Source organism: Nematolebias whitei, chromosome 3, assembly GCF_014905685.2.
Source record: "Nematolebias whitei isolate Nwh7 chromosome 3, NemWhi1, whole genome shotgun sequence".
In the NCBI taxonomy this organism is placed as follows: Eukaryota; Metazoa; Chordata; class Actinopteri; order Cyprinodontiformes; family Rivulidae; genus Nematolebias; species Nematolebias whitei.
The window spans coordinates 14,254,920-14,282,221 of NC_056500.1; the positions used below are offsets into that span (position 1 = coordinate 14,254,920).

The 27,302-nt window shown below is 36.9% G+C and overlaps 1 protein-coding gene and 1 long non-coding RNA gene across 2 annotated transcripts in view; both read left to right on the plus strand.

Moving 5' to 3' along the window:
• LOC119430652 (discs large homolog 1-like protein) overlaps positions 1-27,302 on the plus strand; it is a 381,852-nt gene that overhangs the window by 258,792 nt on the left and 95,758 nt on the right. The gene's annotated exons all lie outside the window — the stretch shown is intronic.
• LOC119430589 lies at positions 4,333-6,232 on the plus strand. The gene is made up of 4 exons (XR_005187913.1): positions 4,333-4,519; positions 4,976-5,068; positions 5,440-5,537; positions 5,614-6,232. It is a non-coding gene; the product is annotated as an uncharacterized LOC119430589 (long non-coding RNA).

Below are 27,302 nucleotides of genomic sequence, written 5' to 3' on the forward strand. Positions count from 1 at the left end.
AACAAGTGCTAATAAAATGGCATTTAAAAGAAAATGTAACAAAAAACAGCTAGGCTGTAAGGCTGTGTAGAAAACTAAAAACGGGAACATGTCTGCATTGGTGTTTTCCAGGAACTTGGCAGATGTTCGAAGCCACTTAGAGAGGTTAAGTTCAAGCGCTTCAGATCTTTTTGCAAGATATTCCAGGAAACAGGAGCGAAGTAGGAGAAGGCCATTTTGCCCATTTCATTAGTGACCTGAGTTCAACAGTCTGATAGCTCGTGGGATGAAACTGCTGCAGAACCTGGTGGTTCTGGTCATCAAGTTGCGGAATCTCCTGCCTGAGGTCAACAGAATACCCAGTCCATATTGTGGGTGTGAGTTGTCTCTTGATTTTATTTGCTTTATTTGATTTTATTTGTCCTAATGATCTTCTCTGCTATTCTCCCCACCCTTCTCAAATCCTTCCAGTCAGGCAACTTCCTTCCCAAACTGAGATGCAGCTGGTCATGATGCTCTTGATGGTTCCTCTGTATGTGACGAGGACATGGGGTGGGAGGTGTGCTCTCTTCAGCCTGCGGAGTTAGTTGACCATGTTCCATTTTATTAGGAGTTGGTGTCCAGTCCAAGCTTGTTTGGCATTTATATATTATAGTGGTGCTTCTTCTATACATTTTTATACTTTTTTTTTTCATTCAGATCTAATCATGTAATGGACGGTTTACTAATGAACATAAAGCTCTTTCTCTTCTAACTTACTACACTAATCACAACGGGAAATGTATCACTAATACTATTTCATTTTTGTGTGTAATTTGTACACTCTCCACCGTCTGTCAAACAACTCCAGCTGTGGAACAAACAGACAATGAACAATCGAGTGTAACATCGTGTGTGCACACACGCAGGAGCTGAATGACGTCCTTTTGTTCCCTTTCCTTTTTAATCAGTCATTTTGCTCGCTGCTTTGAAATAAAAAGATACTTCTGTACGCTGCGTGACCAACCCACTTACACAACGATGCATAAATTTCTACCCACGCTGACACTGGGATCAGTGTAAGTGTTGCTCTGTGAGAGGCACAGGGCGGGAAGTTTTGTTCACCCACCACAGCAGTCAATAAGCTCTTGTGACCAGATCAATAACAACACCAGAGACTATGACCTGCATTCAGCAGCAGCCTGCACACATGATGTCTGATGAGATGCTGAAACAACTGCTTCACTGGTCAGCCCACAGGACCAACATGCAGGATCTTTACATATAGTTTTATTTTCCTATTTTGTGTTCTAAGAGCTTTAAGTACAACATATGTGCTGTGTCATCATCAAAGTAAGAATCATTTTAAAGCAAATCAGTCATAATCTTAGAAAAAAGTCTATTTTTTAGGAGAGAAATACACTTTTCATTAGAGCCAAATAGGAAAATCAATGTTTCTGTCCTGTTCCAATCATCCTCGTGTGAAACATATTTAACTTACAGTAGCTGTGAATACCAAAAAGTTTATTCCCATCCTAATTTTGCAATTAGTTTTACATGTATAAGTACAAAATGAAAGATGACATTCTATCATCACTGTGATACAAATTAATTTAGCTGAAGAGCTGTTTTTATGTATCAGTTCTGTTCTGATTATAATATGCAAATAAAACAGGCATTGCAAAACTTGCACTAAGCCAAGTCTAGATTAACGCTTGCAAGGAAAATTTCTGGTTTGGGAGTTTTTGTGCACAGTTTTCATCCATGCTTTGAGCTTCAACATCCTTATTAGCATTGAGAAATTGCTATAAAAATTATAAATGAAAAATTAAACGAGTCACTCACACTGATAGAATGACCCTGTAAGTTCAGGCTTTGTAGGTTAAATGACTTCAACATGTTTTCAAATGTGAGGTCATCTCAGACAAACATTTTAAAAATGCCAGGAATTGTCTTTATTTTATTTTTTTTTTAAACAAACAAAAACTATAGTTTCTCTATGTGACCTTGATTTTTAAAAGTAAAATAAGTACTGCTCTGCAATCAAACTATCTTTTTTTTATATATTGTGCATGTCATGATCACCAAGTAGTAAGTTTTGGATGTATTTTGATGATACATTAGCGACTGGTATTCATTATTTTACTTATTACTCTTTAAACTTACTTCTAACCTACAAAGCCCTCAACAACCTAGCTCCATTTTATATTTGAGATCTTATTGTTCCATATTTTCCTAACAGAGCCCTTTGCTCTCAGACTGCAGGCTATCTCATAGTCCCTAGAGTTTCCAAAAGCAGAATGGGAGGACGATCTTTCAGTTATCAGGCTCCTCTCTTGTGGAACCAACTTCCAGTTTCTGTCCCTGAGGCTGACACATTGTCCAGTTTTAAGACTGGGCTTAAGATCTTCCTTTTTGATAAATCCTACAGTTAGAGTTAGCTTGTTATGCTGCCTTAAGTTTAGACTACTAGAGGACAAATTGACCTCATTTTTTTTAATGAATTGTTAAAATTGAATAGATTTGATTTGATACTATTTCTATCTTAACATGTGATTCTTGACCTGCCATTGTGTATCTGTTCCTACCAAACCCAGACGGTCAAAGCAGATGGACGCTTGTCCTGAGCCTGGTACTGCTAAAGGTTTCTTCCTCATGAGGGAGTTTTTCCTTTCCACTGTCGCCTTCATGCTCAAGATGAGAGTTCTGCGATGGAGTTAAACTCAAAGTATTCTGCTCCTTAGATAAAGTCTTAAATTATTATTTTTATATATGGATGTTTCTGTTCAGTGCCCTGAGATGACTTCTGTTATGACTTGGAGCTTTATAAATAAACTGAATTGAATTATAAACACTTAAAAGTGGAAAGGACTCAGATTACTTTTGCAACCAATAAACTCCTCAAGTTTACAACAGATATAAAACATAAATGATAAAAATATATTTTATTTAACACTCATCTAAAGTAGCTTTCCTGGAAGCTGGAAACAATGCCAGTGACAAACATATTAAAAGTAACATTTTTTTGTCACAAACTGTGTATGTCCATGAACCGTACCCAACGCTGCGTACAAGCCACAGCTAGAACATCACTGTTTACCATTTGCAATATAGACTAAATCCCTGCAGGAACCAACATGATCAGACCACTGGTGGGATTACACCTGGGACATTTCAATTCAATTCCTTTTTTTTTTTTTTTTTAACATAAATCAAATGAAGTCTGGAGCTGTGGGAACAGGAAGCTGTTCACACACTGTATATTTAATGCAGATCCATCAGTAAACCCAAATCTTTCCTCAGCTCTGAGTGGATTAGGTGTGGACTCAGTGCACACCCTAGAATAGATCCACTGCACACAATATAGACTGTTTAACATGACAATACCTCCAGGACACACAAGCTTCTTATGAAGAGCCTCTTTAATAGTGTTTGGAGGTGAGTGTGTATATGTGTGTGTGCATGTGTGTGTGTTTATCCCACAGGACAGACTGCCAAACCGGTTGGACAACATTGAGACACCTATGGCAAGCCCTTTTAACATAAAATAGGATTCACCACGCTTACATTCCAGATATCTGAAACTGAGTTTTGACTAGACATATTAGTTATTTAAGATATCTTGAATTGCATTTTGACTAGTCAAAATACTCATTTAAGATATCTCTAATTACATTCTGACTAGTCATAATGACGTCAGATTTACCATTGAGTTGTATGGAGGCTTCAATTCAAGATATCTTGAACTGAATTTTGACTAGTCAAAAATACAGTTCTAGATATCTCTAAGTTAATTTTGACTAGTCATTATTTGCTTTCAAGATATCTCACTTTTAGTTCTGACTAGTCATAATTACAATTAAAGATATCTTAAATGACGTCATTATTCAAGATATCTTAAATGTATTTGTAGATATCAAAAATGAAGTTTTGACTAGTGCAAATTAAATTGTAGATATCTTGAAAGCAAATAACGACTAGGCAAAACTAACTTAAAGATATCTAGAACTGTACTTATGACTAGTCAAAATTCCTTTTAAGATATCTCAAAATGAATTCAAGATATCTTGAATATTTTATCATGTAGACGGCTTTTCTATTTAAGATATCTTGAATTCACATTTTGACTAGTCAGAATGACATTCAAGATATCTTGAATTGTTATTCTGACTAGTCAAAACGTCACAGATTTACGTAGCATTTTGGCGGAAAAATCATAAGACATTGTAGCCTTTTTATTTTATAATCTGCAAAATCAGGTCAGTCCAACACAACGCTCGTATTTTTTAACATGATTTTTAACGCGGCAGCTCGGATTATTTATTATATCTGCAACAAGAATACTCTTTTGCGACGTCTTTTTCACCACAACCGGAAACCGACACTTCCTGCTTTGCGAGTTTTTGCACTAAGGAGAAATGTCTCTCTTTTCAACATCTTTGCTTAATTTGCCAATCTTTTCTTTCACTGCTGAGGAGGAAATCGCAGCGGCGAATTCTCGAACTAATAAACTTAAAAGGATAAAAGTTCTTCCTTGAAGAAGATCTCCACAGCTATCAAGGTAAGAAAAGACGTAGCTTAGCAAGCTAACCGTTAGCTACAACATATGAAGCGCATAAACATCGTAATAAAGAAGCCTAATTTAGTGTGCTATATTATTTGGAGTGTTTGAGACAGACATGATATAAAATCTTTAATTATATTTTTATGAGGTTCCATTAGTGCCAAACATATGTTTATGTGTGTATGTAGCGTGCTGTGTATATGTAAGGTGATGTGTTAAGTGAATCCACCTATTATACAATCTACTACTTGGTTTAAAACTAAATATGTTATAACAAGTATTAATTATATATATGTGTGTGTGTGTGTGTGTGTGTGTGTGTGTGTGTGCTAAAATCAGATCTATTTTAGATCTCACTGGGTGTTGAAAAAAGAAATGTTGGCTTATTTCTGCAGAAGTGCAGCTGGTAAAGGTTTTTGTAACCATGTAGTTGCACTTTTTTTTTTTTACCAGACTGCCCACTACTCCCAACTCCAGCTGCCAACTGGTCCTCCTGTACTGGACTGCACAAGAGATTTACAAAGATGGCACAGACAAAGAACACAGGTAAAAAAATAAAATAAGAGTGGAACACATTCTTTTCTGTTACATTATTTAGTATATGATGGTTATGATTCTCATAACAATAATTGTAATAACTTTCCCACCTGTATATTATTAGTGCCATGTGAAATTTGTCATAGTCTCAATATTACTTGTGTCAAATATATTTTTCTCTCCTAACTTGTTTAGAATTGTTTGTTTTTGTAGGTAATGAATAAATGCAGGTTCAACTTCTATGAATTAGTAATATTTGCAAGTTAAGTAAAAATCTTAACTCTCAAATCTGTCCCACTGTGTCCTACCAAATTGCTCACTTGTCTCTTTACATTTATTTATTTTTTAGTTTGACATATTTTATGTTTATTTCTTGAAAGGGAATCCATCCTGAACCTGCCAGCGAGGTGGTGGTGGTGCGAAAGCCCAAAACTGGTGTAAAGATGTTTGCACTCCACGCTTTACAGAGCTTACACAGGTATAACCTTTGGGTTAATGTTTTTATGTCCAAACTGTCAAAACTTATTGTGATTCTGTCACTCGTGTGTTTGTAGGACCACTTCCAGATCCTGACATCCTGGCATCGGGAGAAAAACTACACCAGCTGGAGTCCCAACCACTTATCGCACTTATCCTAGAGATGGTCTCTCAGCTTTGGAGCTGGTACCATCCAGACTTGGTCCTGTGCCACAGGGCTCACTGGGGTCTCACCAGTGTCCACCTGAGAAGTCCTGCGCAGCATCATTCTGCACCACATGGCTCCAGACCTCCCTGCTCTTCCTTCGATGCTGCATAGTCTTCCCAACATGTGTTTTATGCCCACACTCGATCAACTTATGCATCTTCAGTCTCTGCAAGTGTCACATGAAGTACAGGCCAGAACCAGGGAGCAGTCCAGATGTCCCGCGTGGGTACAGCTTAAACAACCAAGGCTTACTGCTAGCTGTTTACGCTTTCCGTGTTGCTTACAGAGGAAGTGCGGAGGAGGAGTCTGCTGACAGCACTGATAGCTCAGATGATCAGGGGGTACACTAAACAATAACTGTTGAACGGTATGGTGTGATGAATGGATTGATGATTGATTGATCAGATGAAGTCTAAACTGGACATGTTTTACTTCAACACCTTCATCCATGTGTTTATATCAATGCAGCAAGAAACATAAAATTTATAAATCACCCTTTTGTTCCTTCATATTTTTAATCAGTCTCAATCTGTGTGAATCACTGTAAATACTATATCCTGATGCTGCTCAATGATCCAGGTAGGAAAATCTAAAAAAAAGTTAAGTCTGGTCCTCTGGACATTCAAAAAGCAAAACAACAAAACAAACGCACACAAAATGTAGAAATGTTTCGTCTCTCATCCAAGAGACTTCCTCAGTCTGAGGTGCTGTTTTCAGCTCAGTCTCTTAAATAGCACCTTCTCAGAGTGGATCAACCAGTTTGCTGCTGACAACCATGTGTAAATGTGTGAACCATTTATTACTTCATTTTATGCTTATGTTTAATAAATGTTTTAATGTTAAATGGTTATTGTTGCACCGGGGTCTGAGAGAAATGTAATTTCAATCCTGTGTATGTCCTGTACATGTTGCAGTTTTTGACAATAAAAGTGACTTTGACTTTGAGCAGCACCTCAGACTGAAGAAGCCTTTCGGATGAAAGACGAAACGTTTCTACCTTCTTTTTTTTGTTGTTTGTTTTGGTTTTTTGAATGTCCAGAGGACCAGACTTAACTTTTTAGATGTAAATACTGTAAATAGTTATTCATGAAAAATACATAAATGTGCCAATTTATTTAATTTGAAATTACATAATTTGATAAAATATCTATAATCCACTATCAATTTATAGTGTACAGTTATAAAATGTTAACTTAAATAGTTAATGTTTTTTGTTTTTACTAGATATTGTAAATTGCACTTGTTTTCCTTGTAATTCAACTGAATCAATCCACAAATAAAAAAAACAGTACAGTATGCTGCTCAAGTGTGTTTTAATTGAAGAATGTTTAAAATAATTCAAAACAAACTACCGGTAACTACGTAACACTAGAACAATTTACATACATGTGACAAGCTTGGGTATGGATGTTATTTTTATTTTATAAACTTACTGCAACACCACCTTAGGACTTTCACCCAAGGACATCATTTATACACAGAAAAGACACTTGGGTTTGTTTACAAGTAAACACTGTGGAACAGAACCTACACGAGACTCAACTGTCACCTTCAACCTGGAATATAAATATGAAATTAACAAAAATAAATATGAATAATACTGAAGAATTGCAAAACAAACAAACATGGGCCTCACATTCAAATACAAAAATCCAAAAGCCAGCCAGTCTTCTCTCAGGTAAGACACTGACTAATTATGGTGACTCAAGCAGCTGTGTGAGTGCAGTAAAGCATGGTAGGACAGATACGGTGGTTTTATTGCCCCACAAGAACAACCAGGAACTGAACAAAAGCAACAGCGCAGAGACTGAGCCATTTTCCTCACTGTCTAACGCTAACACTAGAGCCACAGGAAGTTGTGGCATTTTCTAACAATGTTGTCCAGAACAGCTAGCGCCATTGCAGCCACTCAAAATTCTGCAGGCAGCTGTTTGAACAGCTAAGTAGCAGCCGCGGGTCCTACGCGTCATTTCTTAATTCAAGATATCTAAAAGTGTCATTCTGACTAGTCATAATTACATTCGAGATATCTTGAATTGTAATTACGGATGTTTGACCCTTCAAATGACAAATAAAGTGACGTCATTCAAGATATCTTGAATTACATTTTGACTAGTCAAAATGTAATTCAAGATATCTTGAATTGTTATTCTGACTAGTCAGAATGTAATTCAAGATATCTTAAATTAGCATTCTGACTAGTCAAAATGTAATTGTGCCTAGTCAAAACTCAATTTAAGATATCTAGAATGTAACTACAGATAGTCAGACTACTCGATTTTATGTTAAAAGGGCTTGCCATAGACACCTGAATGAAGAAATGGGGAACTAGTTAGACCAGACAGACAGGGGCAGACTTAACGTGAAAGAGAAGAGGAGTAAAAAAAAAAAAAATGTCAGGCGTTCCCAGTCCAGCTCCGGGTTCTAAGTTCAGATAAGTTTTATGACCATTAACAGCTTCTGCTTCGGTTATTCTTTGAGTTCATTTTGACGGGAAATTGTTTGCTGGTGTGGTGGCAGTTCAGTGTCCCAGTTTGGAGGGACACACACACACACACATCTGTAATTACACACAACACCAGCTCTGAGAGGAGTCGTGCCACCATGCCCGTGCGACAGAAAGGTAAGTTTTTAAAAAAATATTACTTTTGTTTTGAGTTGTTGTAAAAGGAACAACACAAGCGCTTGTTTTGTTAAAGAAACAGCATCAAATAAATCGGTTTCGGCAACTTGAAACGCGCGCGTGGCTGTCGCTACATGCAGCTCGCGCTCCTTTTCCCGACACCTGCATTCTCGTTGAATTGTTTAAATACATGTTTGAATCAAATATTACCAACGCGTTTAATTATGGTTTGAAATAGGCACAAAGATGGCAGCAGCCATCCATAATGTTATCTATGGGAGGTCTGATTTTAGATACGGTAATTAAACACAACTGTTGCGTTCATGTACTAAACGAAGCGTGCGCCAAGTTGAGAGCTGATGCGTTTAAAGTTGGACTTCCGGTTTGATCAGCTGTTCACGGAAACAGGGATGTAGGATTTTGGCCTCATAAAACAGTTTCTTTTATGTTTAAAACATCAGATATAAAACATAAACAAAGACTCAGAAGTTTCTGAGGCTATATATATTTTTCTGATGGTTAGTGTTTACGTTGATATTTTAGTTTTAATTGACATAAAAATTGGCATTTCGTGTCAAAGCCAACTCTGGGATCAGGTTTGTACAACAACATAAGCAATCAACAATTTGTTTGTTATTGTTGTAAAAGTAAAAAAAAAAAAAAAAAAAATACAACAGTTTTAGGAATAATAGCACAGTGCTCCCATTTTCATTAGATGGAGCCAGTCTATTTGTCTTTAGTAAACCATGAGCACTGTTTAAAGTATGAAAACACAGGTATCCTTGCTCTAATTAATTGTCTAGAACTCCTTAAAGGAATGCATGTCACCCACCACCCTTCATGCCTGAGATTTAGATTAGGATCATCTAATGAAAAGGGACAGAGTTAATGAATATGGTTAAATATTGTAAATAACTTTTTGTGCAATCTCAGACGTGCTAGCTCTCAGAGAATATGTTGAGTAAGATCCTTGGGTACTGCCACACCAAATTGTAGCTCAATACCTGTAAAATTGATTGAATTATATCCATTTTGTGTTTCCTAAGGTCAGTTGGTTGTAGCAGCCATCATAATATGTCTCCAAAAGTTAATCAGTTTTACACATATATCCGATGATTACTTTCCTAGGGTTTAATTAAAATCTATCTAGTGGTTCATGTGATATTTTGCTAACAGACAGCCAGTAGGTCATGACAAAGGTTTAGGAACAGATCTTGTGTGATAGTTTTGCACTGGGAGTTTATCTGCTTCAGCCACTGCCCCACCAAATTTTAGCTGAATATCTGTAAAATTGATGGAGTTAAAGTCATTTTTGTACTTGCCAAGTTTGTTTTGCTTTGGCAGCCATCTTGAATCAGATTGACTTCTAAAGCTAATTAGTTGAAGACACATTTCAGTGATTATAGATTGAGAGTTTTATTAAAATCTATCCAGTGGTTCATGAGATATTTTGCTAAGACAAGTAAAAACATGATCACATTTTCTATATATAAAGGCTGCGTTAAAGCATTTTAAAGGCTGTAAAGGCACTAGCAATACATATAATCTCATGCCTTTACTTATATGTGTTTATGCATGTTTAAAGTGCATTTGATTGACATCTTTTATATGTTGCTTAAAGATGCTCAGAGAGCCCTGGAGCTGCTCCAGCAGTATCGAGTCAAACTGGACCAGAGACGAGTGAACCAGGGTCCAGAGGAGGAGCAGGACCGCCAGCTGCAGCAGTCTCTGGACAGAGTCATTAATGTCTTCCAAAGCAAACTCTTCAGTGCTCTTCTCGGTAAGAACATTTGATGTGAGCAGCTTCTTTAAGGTGTTTTAACGTGTTTTTCTGCTTGTGGAGAAAAAAAAGATCAAGACGTATTCTTCAGTTAAGCGGCTGATCATGACTACTGTGAGCTGAGTGTTTAAATTGTAATGACTACCGGTAATGAAACGACTTATTCTGCTGAATCTAAAAACAAGTAGATGCACAGTCTCTATATGATCCTGCATGGGTACATGGGATATATTTATGTTGCTTTTGGTGTCAAAAAGTCTCTTTGCCCCGAGGCTCGTTTCTTGCATTTAGCATGTTTGATGCAATAAATCCAGGGTCAGTTGTGTGTTTGCAACCGCGTGCAAATGGTTAAAGCTAGAAATATATCTCATAATAGAGCTGAAGACAAAAGACTAGATCACAAGAAAAATAAGATAAGATAGAACTTTATTGATCCCGCAGGAAATTGTTGACTCAATCATAGATTGATTTTTAAATGTCAATAATATTTAATTTTAACTTGAAGTTGTGAATCCACATGACTGATATTCAAGAAATGAAAAAGTGACATCAGAGCATCTGGGTGTGACTCAGGCTGCACATTTAGGAAAACAAGTTGCTCAAAGTGACAGAATGACCGTGTCTGTTGTTCACATAACATGAACCACTGCTTCTTCTGACCTTTAAATGAGTTGTCTCTGGGTGTTAAGTTGTATAATTCAACTGTGTTTGTTTTTATGTGCAGTTTAATATTATCTATTTAATTTAATAATAATATCATGTGGAAAGTTTGCCTATGCTTATACATTGTTTATTCATTCAACCTTAATTTAGACAGGTTGTCCACTCTGCTCTCCTCGCTGTCATTGTAGACTTTCAGCTACAACTCAGGAGCATTACTCTCTCCTTCCTCTTTCTTATCTTACTCTTGACCGTATAATTTTGTCTGACTTGGCAGCCTGAGTTTGTTTTGCAGATACTGACAGATGATGTCTGATTTATTGCTTAACTGCCTGTCAGCTCTGTGTGCACAAAGAAGGAAGTAAAACCTCCTGCCATCGCTCTCATCTTAAATATATTCAGTCCGTGTAACTTTTAATAAGGTGAGGAATTTATCATTCCTTTAGAAAATGTGAAATCTTGAATGTTTTTTTAGAAGCTCGTGTTTTCTACACTTGCAATAACCTTCTGCTAACAGTAGAGGTCCTTAATGTATAAGTTTTGTTTGAATGACAGGAGTAGTTACAAAAAAACATAAACTTTTGAGTAGCTTTTTATTAGAATGGTGTAATGTGGCATTATTTTTGACCAAAATTGTAAGTTTTTACAAAACATATTTATACCAATTTGTATTTTAAGTGGCTCCGTCAGGCTATTATATTATAAGAGGCACCTGCTTCCTCTGATGTAAAACAATAAAGAACAAATCATCAGTACAGAAAAGTCTCAGTCACATTTATTTATCGATAACTTTAAGTAATGATTTTTTTTCCAGTATAAACAACAAGTATAACATTGACCTTAATTGTAGTTCAGTCGTATGTCTTCAGCTCCAAATATTACAGTAATCTTCACATGGTGCTGTTTGTTTCTGTGTTTTGTTACTGTCTGCTCTTCACTGAGAATATGAGGAAGGTTTGACATGGAAGGATTAATACTAACAGTGACCACCTTCAGAACAGAAACAAAATCAAGCAAACTGAAGTAAAGAAACAAAACAGATCCCAGTTGCAGGTGCTATAAGATCACCACATCTGACACAGCATGACATAATAGCCAAGTGGCTTCCAAAAAGAGCAGCAAAGTTAAATCAGCTTAACCACAGCACTCGTGTGAGATTTACTAATTGAGTGCAAGTGATCAGCAGATGTGGGCTGGCCTCGAGATCTGCTGACATCCTGAGATCAACAGTAGTCTGTGCTTAACTTTGTGGCTTGTTTGTAAGTTTCACTTTTTCATTTCTGTAATGTATCACCCATTGAAGGTAACATCTGGAGACTGATTTGCCTCAAACTGGACAGAAAAGATACAATTTCTATTGCAGTCCCACTGAATTCTGAAGGTGTGTGACCAAGCAAACAGCAAGTCGTGCGATCGTGTTCATTTTTGAAAAAGAATGCTTATTTTAGTGTAATTTGCTGGAGTACACTTTTCAAATGAAGATTGTCGGATTTGGACCAGTTCTGTAATATTTATTTCAGATCGTGGTTTTAAACCTGAACATGTTTTCCGTCAGGGGAAAGCTCCCATGCAGGTATCAAAACGATTAGTTGGAGTTTATTGTTGGTTTGTTTATTCGAGACATCTGTGACGATTCTGTGACTATTAAAGAGAATTATTTTGTTGTGCAAATTCTTTGTTGTTCAAGCAAGAAACCCACTGAGAAGAGAACCCCTTCAAATGTTGCAAAACGACTCCCTTGCAAATGTCTGCCAACAGTCAGCAGCCAGCCGAGTGAAATACTGCCTTAACTAAACCACAGACTTCAGTCATTCATCATATCTCTAATTTTTCCATAGATATCCAGGAGTACTATGAGATGACCCTCGTAGAAAACAGCAAGACTTCCGTGGACCAAAAAGAAAGTCCCGGGAACCTCTCATCTTTCTCCAACCCGTCAGTAGAACCCTCAGCCCAGCCACAAACCTCCTCTAGCCCTTTAAGCCCACAGGCCTCTGTGGAGCCATCTAAACCATCTCTGCCCTCCAAACCTAGGTCTTTCAAATCTCCTGCACCACCTGTTCCAACTACAGTACCTCCAAAAACACCATCTCCCCCTCCATCACAGCCAGCTAAAGTCAAATACCGTGCTCCTCTTCCTCCTGTCCAAACTGGAGTTACCAAATCAGCAGAGACGGAATTGTCCAAACCTTCCTCACCATCTGTTTCCACCTCTTCCAGTGTCACTGTGAGCAACGTAGAAACCCCATCTGACACCCCCAAAACATCTAAAGGAGTGTCAATAAATGGAACACAGCCACATGCTTCCTCCATCAAATCAGGAAGTTCAGCAACTCCACAAAAACTTCCTGCCCCTCAAGACCTCAGTCTGGTGACGGTCTCTGCTCTTGTCTCCTGCACCATCCAAGGTCTTGTGTCTCCAACCACTCCAGACAAAACCACTCCTACCATCACCACTCCTAGCACCAGTCCTGCTCTCAGTCCAGTCTCAGGAGTCGCCACAGTTTCGACACCCATTTTAACCAGCAAAGACTCAGAACTGGGAATGGTCAGTGCCAGCAGGAGTCCAACGAGCCCCGGTAATGAGAAATTCTCCTTTGAGATCCAGAGCCCCACGAGTCCTTCGGCAAAGCTGAACAAAAGGCCTCTTTTGAGGTATGCTCAAAACTTTATTGGATTTTGTTTTTAAACATGTTTATAGTATTTTCATTATTCAACAAAAGTGTTTAAGAAGCAGTTTTAAAAGTATGTTAAATTAAAGAAACAGTGTCTTAGTTGTTTTTATACATTAAATCTGAGTTATGGTTCAATTTGATCAAACCTAGAGTGTAACGCATCTCAGTTATTGTTCAACATATACATTTATATTCCAACTAGTTAAATCAGGTCACCTGGATGGTTTCTTTTTTTTTCTGAAATGTTTTGTCCTTCATCCAAAGGACTTTGTCAGCTCGAGGAGCCACAACAAACTCAGTCCCACAAGCAGCACACTCACTTAGTGGGCCAACCAGTTTGCTGATGGTTTCTGGAGCCCGCTCTCTCCCCCGTCGACTCCTCTGAGGCAGCCATAGCCAAAGTGGTACAAAACGTGTTTTGCTTGTGGGACTGATTTTATTGTGGCTTCTCTGGCTGACGAAGTCCTTTGGATGAAGGCCAAAATGTTTCAACAAAAAACAACAACAACAACAACAAAAAAAAAAACGTCCATATTAATTTTGTTGGATTTTTACCTGGATTATTGAGCATGAACTTTGTTAAATTTATATTGTTTAAGAATATATTATAGAAGTTCTATAAATGTAGAATTTTAGCTTATGGGTAATTTGTGCATGAAAATTAACACGTGGCAGTTTTCATAGAAGAGGCAGAATAATAATTAACATTTTTCAGAGTTCACATGCAGAGACCTTCTTTCCCTGATCTTTGTTTCCAGTCCAACCAGCCCCGGACTAGTAAGGATCACTTCAGCTAACCCCAGCCCTGGTTCCTCCCATTCCAGACCAGCTACAAGCCCACTGAGCCCTAACAAAGTAAGGCGACTCTTTTTGTTTTTGTGTTAAGGCTTACAGAAATTAAATCTTGTTGGTTTTATTTAGGTTCTAAAACTAGTACAAAAAAAAAACAAGTGTTGTGCTATATGTTTGTCCAGACAACCCATCGTGCTAAAACATTGAAATACATTGTTTACAAGATGGATAGAATCACTGTGTTTGTAAAAATAATAATAAAAAAAAAACCCACACAGATTAGTCTGTGATGTTAGTAAAACAATAAAGTCAAAGGAAGGCTTAAATTTATGTTTTATCCTCTTATCCATCAGAGGTCAGAGCTTAGTAGCAACATTTTATTGTAGCTACAAGTTTCTTTTTTCCATTAAGTGAGGGATTGTATTGTTTCAGCTGCATGCTCCCTTTTTGGTGTTTTGGTTTGAAAACGTTGTCGTCAGTGGATAGTGAGGAATTGGGACAGTTTACCTTTCAAGTGGAAAACCAGACCACCTTTTGTTACACAACATAGATTTGTGAAATTCATTCTTAACGTTTCACCAATTTTATCCTCCTGTGCCATTTCTTAAATGTGAATATTGTGCAGATTTAGGACCTTTGTTTGTTATTGTGTTTCCTTTTATATCACACCAATCACATCAAAAGCCTGCAGCAAGCTGAACTACAGTCACACAGGTCATGTATGCAGGCTGGCTGTTGTAACATTAGATTACATTATGTAATATTACAAGGGGAATCACTTCAGTTTAGTAACATAGTAGAGTCTGCACAATGAATTTTGAGGATTAAAAGAAGCAGTTGGCTGAGTGGAACTTGCTTGAATTGGGATTGGATGCTTTTCTGAACTTTGGCCTTATTGACCACTGGATTATATTATATACATTATGTTTTGATTTGTTGATGATTGGACATGTCCCGGGAGATTGTGCATGCGATCAGGTTTGTGTTTTTGTTTGTCATTGTCAGTGCAGTACTGTACAGTAGTCCCTCGCTACTTTGCGGTTTGACTTTTGCAGACTCACTCTTTCACGGTTTTTCAAAGTAAGATTGGACATGACACACAATTAATTGGCTGATTGATGGATGAGCCACACGATCGGCATGGATTTTTTTAATTTAAAATAAATTATTTTAAATTATTTAGCGCCAGCTGCACCTGTGTGCAGTCCACAGCTGCAGGAGAAGTTCCCTCCTGCAGCATGTCAGGATCTCCCTCTGCAGCGGAGAGAGCACTGGCAGGTGGCAGAGAGCAGCCGAGGCAGAGGGCTTATATCATGACAAGCTGTGCTCTTTTAGCACCTTTAGAAACATTGTTTAGAATATTCACAAAGTGTGAGAAAGGTTTAAAATGCCTTCATATATATATATATTAATACATACATACATAAATACATACATACATACATACATGAAGGACCCCACCCACCCAGCACACACACTTTTTGCCCCACTCCCCTCAGGAAGGAGGTTAAGGAGCATTAAGTGTAGAACCACTAGACTGAGGAACAGCTTCTATCCTGAGGCTGTTAGACTCATGAATCTCTAACTAGAATAATCATTGTGAAAAACCATATCATGTTGCTGCTGATCTGTTTCATGTTGCTGCTGATCTGTTTCAATGTTGATGTGTTCATGCGTGCACATCTGCTCACAGACTCATGTTCAAGTTTGTGCTGATGTTCAATGTTTTTATGTTATGAGTGCTTAGTGTATATTTAGTTGATGTTTTTCTTAGTTCATATCTTAGATGTTATTACTGTTTTTCTTATACATTTTATTGTTGGATGTAACTGGGACCCCGTGTACATAATTTCGCTCCACCACATGTACCCCATGAGGTGCGAATGACAATAAAGAAACTCTGACTCTGACTCTGACATACATACATACATACATACATACGTTTTTTCACTTATCACGGGGGTGGGGGTGAGGGTACGGAAACCCCCACGATAAACAAGGGACTATTGTATAAGAAACTGGAACTGGTTCTCCATCAAGTTGCACCCTGCTTGTGTTGGGCTGCTGCTGGTAATCTGAATATTTTCAGTTTTGCATTACATTAAGTAACTGGTAATTGTTTTAACTGGTTCAAACATTGTTTTAAGACCTCTTGCAATATTACAGTATATTTTAACAGGTTAGCATGTGGGCTAATCTAGGGACTCGGCTGCTATGACATCACCAAACAGAACAAAACAATTGTTAATTAACAAGGACAATCATTTAGATAATTAAAAGCAGATAACAGCATCTCTTTGTCCTCTTTGCCTATGGATTAAATTATGTTGTAATATGTTAAAATTGCTATCAGCTGCAGTAATGCTTTGTGTTTAGAGATTAAGTAAAATAAGAAATCCATCACTGTGTGAAGCTTTAAGCTTCATATGACGCTCTAAACTCACAAATATCCACAGAGTTGAAAGTAGAGCATCCATTGCCATACAGCTGTCACTGTTCACTCATTCTAACCTCACTCTGCCAGAAACCTGACCTGATAAAGCTGTGGAGAGTGGTTTGCGTGTAGCATATGAATTTTTGTGCGTGCTTATGTCAGTGCGCACATGTCTGTCTCTGAGTGTTTACCTGCTCATCCATGTGTGTGTTCCTGCATCAGTCTCTAGACGCAGCCTGTTCTGATGCGAGTGTGGTTTGCGTGCGTACGTAGATATATTTATATGTAAATATATAAATATTTCTGAGCCACTCTGCGAGGTCAAAATGTGGAAACCAGCTGCCTTCAAATGAAGACAGCAGCTGGGAAACAAGAGAGCGGGTGGACTTGCGTTAGGACAGCTGCCATGTTTTGTGGGTCGGCCTTGTTTTTGTCTCAGTAGTCCATTCTAATGGCGTTGATGAAGGGACAGGTGGAGATGACCTGAGAGAAAGAGGGGAGAGAAACTGACAGAGAAAAGAAAAGGATGACACAAAAACTTGGCGGCAAAAGGATGCTATGAATAGTAACAAGTGGCTGAGGGGCAGAATGGGGAACATGGACCTGGAAAAGGATTTATTGAAAGTTTGGCCGGAGGACTGGTGAGGATGGACTGCATCTGTATCCTCACTACTAAGGTGAGCCACATAAACAGGTTAGAACCAAATCATAACTGTCATTTCTACAGATCCATCCAAATAGAAATGTTGAATTTTTGTCTTGAAGCAGCACGTGGATTTTGGTCTTAGACTGCTGTTCAGAGGATCCCACCTCCTAATCCAAGACACTTGGAAACAGAATTAAACAAGATATTTACTTAAGGTTTACTCATTGAAGGAAGATTAAGAACTTATAACTGAACAACAATTTAATATTAGGGCCATCTTGTTCATTCTACTTGTGGCTGGTCATGGCTGACTTATGCTTTAGTGAGGCATCTTTAGAATCAGAATAAGCTTTATTATCATTGTACAGAAATACAGCGAGATTATATTCCGTACAGTCATTCGAAAGATGGGCGGAGTGTACGTGGATGGAAGAGTTGAGCTGTTGCAGGTTTGACATGTTTTGTTTTGTTCTAGTTAATCAAGTTGTCATAAGGATATTGCTCATTTTTGACACCATAAAGATGTAAAGCGAGGTACTTTACACACTTTTCAACAATTTATTGAGCACTTTACAGTATATGAAGGATACTGAAACCGTATTTTTTTTTCTTCAAACTGAGTGAGCAGACTGCTTTGAGTTTAACTCCATCGCAGAACTCTCATCTTGAGCATGAAGGCGACAGTGGAAAGGAAAAACTCCCTCATGAGGAAGAAACCTTTAGCAGAACCAGGCTCAGGACAAGCGTCCATCTGCTTCGACCGGCTGGGTTTGGAAGCAACAGGAAGGAGGAACACGTACACAATGGCAGGTCAAGAATCACGTTATGATAGGAATAATATCAAATGAAAACTATTCAAATTTAACAATTCATTTAAGTAAATTAGATCAATTTGTCTTCCAGTAGTCTACGCAGTTTTTTTGCCAATACAGCTAATAGTTGTAACTTGACATCAGTTACTAGATTTATTTTATTGCCTCCATCTTATTTTTTGTTTTATTTTGATTTTCTCTTTGACTTTTTTGGGTTAAACTGACTTTTAAATTTGTACAAACCCTGAACTCTCACACCAGTTTCTCATTCACTGCATGTGTTTCATAGTTCACAAACCACAAAACTCATCATTGACAAGAATACCCTATTATTTTAAGTTATTCATAAATATTTAACATGTAGGTTTATGTACAATTTAACAAGATGAAATCATATCAGCAGCAATTATTAAACCTTTTAAAAAAAAAAATTCTGGTTAATGAACACAATGTATTTGGGGTTTATTTATATTTAAAATTTGCAATACTTTAATTACATGCGTTATCTTGATATTAATATATTACCAACTCGACAGGTTTGCACAAATTTTATTGCTTCAAGTGAAAATCTGCATTACCTTTCGTAGCAGATGTTACTTTGACCTGACCAGTTTAAAGAAAGCAGTGTCTTGACATATCCTGAAACAGACAATGGGGATCCCATCTCATGTTCATGCACTTAATCTGGATTACCTGACGAAGAAAATGGATTAAAACAAGAAGGTGGACACTGAGGACAGGATTACTGCCTGGGGGGCTACTTCTGTCCATCTTCTTTTATCACCTTTAAATAATTTCCATGTTCACAGCAAAACCCATTACATAACATTTCTTTTAAAGTTTTAAATGTATTTACACCACATACAACTTTAGTAGTAGGAAGTTTAACAAACGAGCACAAATCAGTCAAAAGGTGAACAAACGTTTAGCTTCAAATATTGTCAAAATTTACGGTTACAAATATGTGTACAATTTAGACATTAAAATAAAGCAGGCTTAGTGCTTTGCAGTTCATAGATAAAGGAACTGAAAAGGCTGTTTTTCATTTGTAATGGTGAAAAGTAAATTATTATATTACAAATCTGTTTCTCAAAATGGACAACATGTTGCACAACAACACATCTTTTTGCTGAATTAGCAGTATGTTCTCATTTAGTTTGCTTCAGATAAATGTTCTCATAAAGTATTTAACTTATCAACAGTCTTCCCATCTTGCTCAATCCTCTTTTCCTCTCAGATTTAGCCAGTCTTTAATTCAGAGTGGTTTTATCAGTGTGTAATTGTTTGGTCTTACTGGGTGTTACTGTCCTGCTCTGGACCAAGAGAGCAGGGGTTCCTCCTAAGAGGCTTACTTTAGGCTGCTAATAGACTTTACATCCTATTTTAGAATGGACAAAGAAGAGGAAAGCAAAAAATAGACAGAGAAACACATGCATACCGACTAAACGAAAATGAGAACGCTGATCTTTTACTTGGTGAGCACACAAGTTCATTGCACGCCCAGCTTTCGTTGGAGTTTGTCCCTCCTTTTATTTAATTTTGCCTGGAAACTACAGGCTGCATCATTCTATCAGTTCATTTATTTGTGTTGCTGTCAAGCCGGCGTTATGATGGAAGTTTAAGAACGGGACAAGGTTGTTAAATTCATCAATGAGTAAGTCATGAGAGCAGAAGAGGAGATGAAGAGAACATCCCTACTAGCTGGGGGACAACAGAAAGCAAATATTTTCTCCTGGAGAAGGACTAACATGCAGTACACAGGTCACCTCTCTCCTTGAACTTGCCAAAAAAAAGAGTATTCCTGGATCTGTAAGGAAAGAAATAATAATGGAATTAAGCCTTGGATTTCCCAGCCAGTAGTAGCTGACACCTACTGAGTCAACATGTACGAGAGCTGCGTGAACATGGACCACAGTGACTCTGCATCATCAATCCATGTAATATGTTTTCACTTATTTTATCACACTTTAGTTCTTCACTCAGATTTTAGTCATATTTAGTATTCTAGTTATGGTGTAGAGTCACTATTAATCTCCATTGTTTTTGTAAAACTCTTGAGTCATCTCTCACTTCTTAAATTTAGCTTCCAATGATCTCATTTAGCTCGCCTTTTTTTTTTAAAGATGCTCCACAGCTTGTAGGTTGTTAGTTTTAAGACTGACATTTCTATTTATTAATTTGTTTTGCTTTTTATTTGTTTCAGTTTTCTAATTTTTGAACACATTGCACTGTTTGAATGGAAATGTGGTGTGTGTTTACATGAAGTGTGCTCGTCTGATTGTCAAGACCCTTTTATGAGATATTTAATTAATCATACTTTAATTATTAAGGTTGGGATCATACAATGATATAAAGACTTTTATCACTTTTTTATTAAAGTTAAAATGGAGTTTTAGTGATAAAAACAAAGTGAGACAAAACCCCCAAAGCAAAACCAAATTTTTTTAACTTTTTTTTAACAGAACTATGACAGAGACGCTGTTTCACAGAGAATGGCTGAAATCCAAAAGTCTCGGCTGTCTTTAAAAAGGCTGATGAATGCTACAGTTGGGTGCATGTTGTCTCACTACTTTTTGTTCCAGTTTGTGCAGGTTAACATTTTAATTTGCATCCGATGTTAATCTAGAAAACAATCCACTTTGGGATGTATTTACTAAATAATACAGAAAGACATCTGGTCGTAATCCATAATTATATGTAATAAAGAAAACAAGCAAGAAAACAATCAAAATTGTGAATAAAATCACAAAGAGCAGAAACTGTTTTTTTTTAATTCAGTTACTGCAGTACTTTTATTGATACATGTACAACGAGTTAAGTCAGAACACATTTTTCCTTCGCATCATCTCCCGGTGTCATCATCAGCATTACGTTCATGCAAAAAAAAAAAAAAAAAAAAAAACAGGAACTAAAGTTAAGATATTTTGTTTTGTTGCATGAAAGTTACATAAAATGTTACAGAATCACACCAGACACAGAGAAAAAATATACTTTTATGACATTCTCTTGTTACCGTGCAGCATTTTTAGTTTTCAGTCTTGGCTTTGAAGCTAATATTATGTTACAGTCATGCTTGGTTACACTCTAAGCAGCAAATCCCATTAAGTGAATGAATAATCTCTGTGAAGCTACGCTCTGACATTTACACACACTTGCAGAGAAACGAACTTATACGGAGAAAAAAAATCAAGGTATCTTCCAATTCAGTTTCTTTTTCACAACTTTTTCATAAGCTGTTAAGTTGTATATATGGACAGATTGTAGTCGACATTATGACGTGGTGTACATGGAGTTTAAATAGATTTGTTCTCAATACTGAAATTTAAAATACAAAAGTAAATATGGAACATAAGCTCTAATCTGCTTATTTTATTGCATCTCATCAAAATAAGCAACATTAAGATTTGTAGTAGCTAAGGGTTTTTATTACAACAATGCACTGAATGTTTATGCATGTATTAAATAAATGTCGTATATGCCTATATTTACAGTATTTATTATTACCCTCTCGATCAGATACATATATTTAGCTTTGTTTTTAATTATTATTTTTAATCATAAAACTAATGCCATCCTAACAAATTAAGATAAGTTGATACATTTTTCTGGACTGCATGCGTTACTGTGTAAAAGCTCAGCGCTCATCTCCTCTTGCATGATTTTGTGTCAGCATTCCAAAGAGTTCTCCTCTAAATGTTTAATGTGGCTGAGGTCAGGTGACTTTATGTCCAGCACAGTCAGTGCTCCTGAGCTTTTTCTGATCTTCAAGCAATTCTTGCAACGCTCGGTGATGCCTTCAGGGTCTTTATTTTTGCTGCAGTTTAAAATCCCTACCTGCAGAGGAGCAAAACACCTCTGAACTTGCTAATTACCAATTACTTTTACCTTTGAGGATATCACTTTTTGTAACGGAGTGGGGTGGGTGGGATCTATGGTTTCAGGCTTACTATTTGACAATCTAACAAACTATAAATATTACCAGGTGACAGTCTACTCACAGGACATGTCAAACTGTTTACAGTGTGTAAATCTATTAATAATCTCTTTCTCTTTGTGTTTTTGTTTGGTCTATCTGTTTCAACTATAGCTGTGGTGTTGTTACCACATAAAACTGAAACATTCTTCCAAGAGAGACCAGTTTCTGGTTTTATTTTTGAAAGCTCTCCATCACATTTTAAAGCCGTCAGTCAGCACCTTATCAAAATCTCAAGCCTTCTTAAAAACTGAACAGATCACTAAACAAATATTCCCCACACACTCTTACGCTGAAGAAAACAATTGACTTTCATCTCAATTTTAGCATATTTCTACATATAAGGACCCTTAAAATCTGAAGAAACTTAATATTTGAAACATCAAAGTTCATGCTCAATAATCCAGGCAAAAAATCCAACAGAGTTAAGTCAGGTCCTCTGGGTGGTTTCTTTTCTCGTTGTTGTTGTTATTGTTGAAACGTTTCATCCTTCATCCAAAGGACTTCATCAGTCCGAGGAGCCACAACAAACTCAGTCCCATGTGGCTTACTCACATAGTGAGCCAACCAGTTTGATGGTGAGAAGATGGTTTCTGGGACCCACCCTCTCCTCCGTCGACTCCTCTGAGCCAGCCATAGCCAAAGTGGTTCAAAACATCAAAGTTCATGCTCAATAATCAATAATAATGTTTTGAACTACTTTGCCTATGGCTGCCTTAGAGGAGTCAACTGAGGAGAGGGCAGGCTCCAGAAACCATTGTATCACCATCAAACTGGTTGGCCAATTATGTGCATAAGCCACATGGGACTGAGTTTGTTGTGGCTTTTCGAACTGATGAAGTCCTTTGGATGAAGGACAAAATGCCCCCCCCCCCCCCCCCCCCCCCCCCCCCAACCCAAAAAAAAAAAAAAAAAAAAAAAAAAAGAAACCATTCATAGGACCTGACTTAACTTTGTTGGATTAATATTTGAAACTAACTTGATTTGCATTAGGTCAAGTTTTGTTTACAGTCAGGTCAAGACTGTAAAAGACAAAGACCGAATGCTTTTTTTTTTGTTTTGGCCTAAAAGTCCTCTGATTGATCCTAATGGATAATCTACTTCATTACAGTTTTTAAACTTTAAATGTATGGATGATGCAGAAATGTTTCAGGCCTGCTTGCTTTAGACTTTATTTTAGACTTGAACAAAAACGTCTATAAAAACCTTTATTTTATAGGTCACATTTTCATATTTTTAAGTTCTTTTTAAACACTTTTTAAAATGTACATGCATATATGAATATTTGACGTTTCTGATTATTTTTGTTTGCATATCTTTAAATATTTATAGGAATTTACATGTTGTCCTGGTTTGTAACCACATAGTGGCACTCTATGTATGACACATAGAAATGATCGGCTCTGAAACTGATTCAATGCAGCGACTCCACATTTATAGTTCAGTTAGATCAGGCACGTCTTTCTGAATTAGTTATTATGACATATTCAATTAATCACAGTCCATTAACAGCAATCATCTGCTCAGTTGATGATTGTTTCCTGGGCAGTTGCAGCATCAGTTGTCCTGACTGTGTGAGAGGATGATCGATGTAAATGGAGGAGAATTCTCTCATGTGGAACCAGAATACACAGCTGGTTAAAGATGATCACATGACTGTGTTTCAAATGTTGATTCATGGAGTCCTTTCTAATTGGTCAACGTGCAGAATGGAGGATCCACTGTGATTGGTTGGTAGTGTAAGAGGTTACCACATACATACACACAGTGGAGTTATTTCTGTGCTGGCTGACCTACTAATGTTAACAAGTTGTACATGCCTGCTAGGCTCATTAACATCCTCTCTCTTTTTGTATCAATTGTTCATTGCTTCTTTCATTTATTTTCTTCTTCTATCTCATATTTTATATTTTTTACCAAAAGTTATCTAATCAGTGGTGGCTTTTGATGCCCTTTATAGTTCCAATGTGTTACTGTTTTTATAATCATTTTGTGTGAGCAATAAGATCCAAAATGCCTGCAGATTTTTTCACATGTATACATTTTGGGTGTGAGTGTGATTGTGTGTGTTTGAGTGTTGCCACACATCTGCAGATTCTCCATCTGGTTCTTGCCAAACACAGAACAGACTGTACAGCTGGTCTCAGGACAGATATCTACTCACAGAAAGGAAAACTTTCTGAAGACTTGCATCTGAACTTGTTGCAACTTTTTGAAAATCTTCTTTTTTCTTCTTCCGAGGACTGAAATATAATATTTACAGCTGTAAAACCTAGATGTATAAGCGAAGACTGTATGTTGAGAAACTATAGCATTATATTTGTTTTGATCATACCTTTAAACACACTGGTCACAATCTCATGCAATATTGTGACATTTTGTACAATCTGTTTGCAGTTTCTGTTGTGATTGACTGTCAGCTACAGTGACACTGAATTTTAACTCTTTATCTGTAAAATTCATTAGGGTATAGACATTTTTGTGATGACTAAGATTTTTAAGCTGTGGTGGCCAACTTGACTTGCATTACAGTCTAAATGTTAATTAATTGCAGATGCACATACAATGATAACTTTACAAGAGCTTCAGTGAAATTTGTCTAGTGGTTCATTAAATGTTTTGCTGACAAACAGGGTTGACTCTTAGCATAAATGTTAAACAACCAAGAAAATATGTTGTGCAATAAGTAGTTCTTATGCAATATCAGTATTGAATCAATCTCAACTACTACCACACCAAGTTTTAGCTCAGTGTCTGTAAAACTGATTATATTATAGCCAATTTTGTGATTTCCAAGTGCAGTTGACTGTAGCAACCATCTTGAGTTGGGGTGATATCAGATGTTAAATATCAATAGTTGTAAAGGTAAATCCCCCCAAAATAATTCTGAAAAGTTTCATTAAAATTTTCCAAGTGGTACATAAGTACGTTTGTTAACAGACTAACAGTTGACGCCGCATTGTTATTGACAGATTGTAAATAAAGATCCTGCAAAATCTGTTACCACTCAAAGTATGTGTTGCATATGAATCTTAACTACTACCACATCAAATTTTAGGCCAGTAATTGTAAATTTAAATCCATCCTCATCTTTACCCACTTTTTCCTTTTTGAGTCACAAAGGTCACTGGTGCTCATATCCATCCATCACTGTGCGAGAGTTAGTAGGAGAGATCATATTGCTCCAGTTTTAGCTTATCTCCATTGGCTCCCTGTCAAGTCCAGAATTGAATTCAAAATCTTACTTCTAACCTACAAAGCTCTCATCAACCTAGCTCCATCTTATATTTGAGATCTTATTGTTCTATATGTTCCTAACAGAGCACTTCGCTGTCACACCGCAGGCTTACTCGTGGTTCCTAGAGTTTCCAAAAGCAGAATGGGAGGAAGATCTTTCAGTTATCAGGCTCCTCTCTTGTGGAACCAACTTCCTTTTTTTTTTTTTTTGTCTGTAAGTCTGACACACTGTCCAGTTTTAAGACTGGGCTTAAAATTTTCCTTTTTGATGAATCCTATAGTTAAGGTTGGTTTGTTATGCTGTCTTAAGCTTAGACTACTGGAGGACAAATTGACCTCATTTTTGTAAATGAATTGTTACAACTGAATAGTTTTCATTTGAAATTATTTCTATCCTAACATGTGATTCTTGACCTGCCATTGTGTATCTGTTCCTACCAAATCCAACCGGTCGAAGCAGAAGCTTGTCCTGAGCCTGGTTCTGCTAAAGATTTCTTCCTCATGTGGGAGTTTTTCCTTTCCACTGTCTCCTTCATGCTTGCTCAAGATGAGAGTCTGCAATAGAGTTAAACTCAAAGCAGTCTGCTCCTCTGATAAATAATGTTATTATTTTTAAATATGAATGTTTCTGTTCAGTGCCCTGTGATGACTTCTGTTGTGACTTGTTGCTATATAAATAAACTGAATTGAATTGTGTTTAAGGTCAGTTGGCTTGGTTGACATAAAAAGGTCCCATGTAGATGTATATTCAATTATTTTTTTCTGTAATTCTATTTAAATTTTGGTTAGTGTTTCGTCTTATGTTTTGGTAACAGACAGGCACACAAACACATGCAGGTAAAAAAAACACACTGTTATCCACTTTGCTTTTTGCCAGTAGAGGATAAAATGTTTGTTTACGAAGTATTAGCTGTAACTGCATCTGGAGGCATAACATTGATTAGTGGATTAATAACTTCAATTTATTTTAATAAACTCACTCGATGACATCAACACTTACTCTTTTGTTCCCCACTTTTTGTAAGATTTTCTTCAGTGACCTCTAAATCAGTTTGTTTTCTTCACACTCAGCATTCTTCCACATTATTTGGTTCTCTGTCTTCTTTTCTCTCATGCTGTGATGTTTGTTTTTAACTCAAGGTGAGAACACAGAGACACTACTCTGTGTGTGTGCGCGTGCATTTGTGTGTGTGTTATAGTCCAGATGGCCCTGCCGTTAGTATCTCAAGCCTCATGTGAGGGGTGAGCTTTAAATTGTTTGACTTCCATTGTCCCTTTTCTCCCAAAAGCTGCAACTCATCTTTAGCTTACAAAAAAACTGAAACAGTTTTCCTCTTTCTATGCAGCTGATATGATTAGCTTGTTTTGACCATATAAGTTTTGAATTTAATAAATACAGCTAAACTTCAGCTCCTATCTTTTTGCTCATATCTTCTATTATTCTGTGAAATTCCAATTGCCACTGTGAATTAGAGAGATGACAAAATTAAGTTATATATTTTCAAATTAGTGGACCAAAACTTCTGCAAGGAAGCTTTTATTAAATAATTTATCTTCACAGTAATAACAGCCTGAAACTGCAGATGCAAAACAACAAATAATGCACGAAGGAGAAAGAGGAATAATATAAAAAAAATTACGTTTATTGTTGTCACTGTTGTCATCATTCTTTGTTGAAATCAGGTCTCTCTTGTAAATGAGTCGTCGAGGCTCAATGGGATTTACCTGTCTAAATAAAGGTTGAATGAAAAAAAAAAAAAGAAGTTTTAAAAGGAGAAAACAATTCAAAGAGAAGGCCGTTTGTCTTATTAGTGGTCCATTGCTCTAATCTTAATTATTTTGTTTATACAAAGTTTGTTTTCTCAGTCATCCAGGTATATAACAACAAAAAAGGTTGAATCATGTCATCTGGACTTCGTTTTTTTT